Source organism: Lactuca serriola, chromosome 6 (assembly GCF_051521515.1).
Source record: "Lactuca serriola cultivar US96UC23 chromosome 6, Lser_US96UC23_V15, whole genome shotgun sequence".
In the NCBI taxonomy this organism is placed as follows: domain Eukaryota; kingdom Viridiplantae; phylum Streptophyta; class Magnoliopsida; order Asterales; family Asteraceae; genus Lactuca; species Lactuca serriola.
The window spans coordinates 96,656,408-96,660,447 of record NC_136413.1 but is presented as its reverse complement, the minus strand read 5'-3'; positions in this window follow the sequence as shown (position 1 = coordinate 96,660,447).

Sequence of the window (4,040 nt, the reverse complement as noted above, 5' to 3'; positions counted from 1 at the left end):
TGTGTTTCCACTGCAACCAGAGGGGCCACAAGAAGGCCAATTGCCCCCAGTTGACAGTTTCAGCACCGGTGAAGGCGCTAGCTCCAGCGACCCTGCGGATCACGGATGGCCGGCAGGGCAAGGCAGAGGTTCCAGTGGTGAGGAGCCGAGCATTTCAGCTGACTACCGAGGATGCACGCGCCGCACCCGATGTGGTGACGGGTATGATTCTTTCCCTCTATCTTATTCTTATGATGTTATGTTATTGATATGTGCTCTGTATGTATATGTATGCATTAGGATCATTCCATGTGAACGGCCTTCCAGTTCAGGTGTTGTTCGACTCGGGTGCGTCCCGATCATTTGTTTCTCTTGCGCTTAGCAAGAAGTTTCACGAGTCATCGGGCGAGTTAGACTGCCCTTTGGAGGTGGAGATTGCTGATGATCGATCGGTGCGAGCATCGATGGTATTTCGAGATTGCGTGCTGTGTTTGTTTGAGGAGCGCTACTTGGTAGACTTGGTTCCCATTCCGTTGCGCGGGAACAAGGTGATTATAGGCATGGATTGGTTAAGCCCTAATGGGGCGGTGATAGATTGCGCGCAGCAGCTAGTGCGAGTCAGGACCCCAAGCGGGGGAGAGTTAGTGATTCATGGCGAGAGGCCGCAATGTGGACCCACTGTATGTTCACCAGCGAGGGCTAAGCGCTATCTTCAGCAGGGATGTGCAGGATATGTCGCGTATGTGATGGATACCCGGGAGGCGGGTAAGGCGACAGTGAGCGAGGTTCCGGTGGTTCGAGATTTTGCAGATGTTTTCCCAGAGGAGTTACCTGGGATACCTCCGGAGCGACAGGTGGAGTTTAGGATTGACCTTGTTCCTGGTGCGGCTCCGATAGCCAAGGCACCGTATTGGTTGGCTCCTCCCAAGATGCAGGAGTTGTCTACGCAGCTGCAGGAGCTGCTAGACAAGGGATTTATTTGTCCGAGCAGTTCACCCTGGGGAGCCCCGATTCTGTTTGTGAAAAAGAAGGACGGGTCGCATCGGATGTGTATAGATTACCGGGAGCTGAATAAGGTAACGGTGAAGAACCGTTATGTTGGGCTGAAGATTATTTTGAAGATTGCGTCTTTTGGGCTCGATTGTATAAGTTATTTTGTATTCCGGTTTGGGCCTGTCCAACCGATAGCCTTTTATGTTTTGTATATAAGTTTACGCTTGCATGCATATTAGGTTAACGATTTTAGAGTTTAACAAAATAGCGATTCATCTAGAGCACAACAGGTTTCTTTAATCGTTCTTGTAACCTACCAATCCTCTACAGTTGATGTTCTTAATCGAGCTCTTCTGAGGATTTTGTTTAATCATTCGACTCGTTTGATTCTATCTTGTCTTGTCCTTATTATTGCGTTCTTACAGTTTTATATTTACATACTTGTTCAAGATCTAATCGATCTTCATAGATTAAAGATTGTTTTAAATCTCATCAATTGGTATCAGAGCAGGAGGCTGTGTAATCGATACACATCTTTTCTGTGAAAAAGATTTCCATTAGGGTTTTTCCGCAACTATCGATATTTATTGAGCCGTCATCACTTTATTGACGTATCTTGATATTTATTGTTTTGCCCTAATCTGCTTTATTACAAGTCTGATCTTTGAACAGGTTTTTACGATCATAATGGACGCGACGCAATCAAACCCTATTAATATTTCCAACAACATCGGTTCGACGACAAAGATTCCAATCTTATACACCCATGACTATGAAGTATGGGCGCATCACTTTGAAGACTACGTGATTGGATCGGAGGATAATGGGTACCTCATATGGGAAGCCATCATCAATGGACCGTTTTCTCATTCTGCAACGTCCAGGATTATTAAGACACAAAAGGAGTACAATGATCTGCTAAAGGATGTGAAGGATATTGCACAAGATGAAAAGGACAAATTCCAGTGCAATATTAAGGCGTTAAGGTTGATCAGATTCGCCCTTCAGTCCGACACATTCAGGTTGGTCAGCTCATGCACGACGGCAAAGGAAGTTTGGGATAGACTTCGTGAACTGTATTTTACAGACGAGGATCTTGAACATTCTATACAAACTTTGCTTTTATCTGAGTTTGGAGAATTCAGACAAGGGGCCGAAGAAACGGTGACCCAGACGTTCGATCGCTTCAATCATCTTCTCAGCAAGATGATCAAACACGATATTGAAAGGAAGCTTATCGAACAGAAGGTTACTTTCTTGAATGGACTGAGGTTTGAATGGAGAGCAGTGGTTTCCACAGTCAAAGCCCATGAGCAGTTTAAATCATACTCTTTGGCGAAACTGGTGGGCATTCTCAAGTCCCAAGAGAAGATTGTGCTGCAAGAGAAGAACGTCGTTTCTAGTCTTGGTTCGTTAGCCCTCCTATCTAAAAGTAAAGCTGTAATGGAGGATGAAGACCTCAACTTGGAGGAATATGACCTCACGTCTGAGGATTATGCCATGATGGTGTCCAATCCCAAGAGGTTCATAAAGAAGAGATTCCCCACCAACAAAAACCGAAACTGGCAGGGGAGTTACAGCTCTGAAAAGGTGAACAATGAACCAAAGGCTGAGGAGCCCAAGAAGGAACCGAAGGTGGATGGCGATTCCGGAGTAAGTTGTTTCTACTGTGGTGGGAAAAACCACTATGCTAAGGACTGTGTCCTTAAGAAGATGGCTGAAAAGGATGATGGAAATGATGAGGAAGCTGTGTTGCAGAAAAGATTGGATGAGTTGAGAAAGAAGAAGTCTACCGCTAACCCTTCTATTAATGCTCTTATTGTGCAGGGTTCGGTTAATGATGACGAGTTCGGTAGCACGGAAGTTTGGTCTACCGACTCAGAAGACGATGAAGTGAGGAAGCCGACCCATGGAAAGGCTTATGTGGCCAAGGAGGAAAGCAGTGGAGGAAGATGCTTCATGGTGACTAACGTATCTCAAATGAGGGGATACAACACCGATGGTGGAAGCGATGGACCGAAGGTGCAGGAGGACATGTGCTTTACGGCCAAACCACTCAGCCAGCAGTTCAATGAGCTCGATGAACTGATAAAGAAGGTACAATCGGTTTTTATTTCATCTAAAGTACCACCATCCTCATATGAGAAAGAACTAAAAAACGTTAATACAAGAATTTCTCATCTAGATAGTAGCTTAACTCAAACTCGAGTCACCAATTCTAACCTAACTGATCAATTAAGCAGGGTGGCGTCGAAGAGTGAGGAGCGGAGAATGTGGATCGAGTTAAAGGAGTCGGAATTAGTTAAAGTTAAAGACGAAAACATTTATTTGCAAAGAGACAATTTAAAATTATTGAAACAGCGGAATGTTTTTTGTTTAATTGCTAAACGTTTATATTCTAATATTACTCAGCTTCACTTGGATTGTGAAATAGGCCAAAAGATCCATCGCATGATTTTGCCCTTCCTAGAGTTTAAGGAGGATGAAATCGATGTCGAAGCCTACAATTGTGAGAGTGTGATATCGTCTGATGATGTCAATCCGACCTACATGTATGGACTGGACAAAATTGAGTCCTTCATTAAATCCAAGGACCACAAGGACATGCTTAAAAATCTTTTGGGTGAAAATGACAGACTTAAACTGAGAACCGAAACCATGCAAAAATTTGACTCTTTAAACGCCAACGTAAGCTCAGAAAACAAAATTGATGTTGAAAATGCATCTGAGCTTAACGAGGACGAAAACATGAGTGAAATTTCTGTAGAGGACACGGTTGACTGCTCAGAATTTATTAAAAGTGAACCTGAAAACCACAAGAATCTTATTTCTGAAAATTCAGTGGAGTTCGTTCGATTGTCCCAACAAAAGTCCCCGATATTAGTTGAGAAAGCAGTTGTGTATCAAAAGGTCAGGACCACTCCGAATCAAGTATACAAGGTGACTGGAGTAACTGAACATCAAACAGCCGAACTCACAGCTATTGTAAACGAAGACAATGCTGATGGCTGCGATGAGTACTTCTGGGAAGCTCCAATAGATAATGCAAACGAAACTGTTGGCTTATC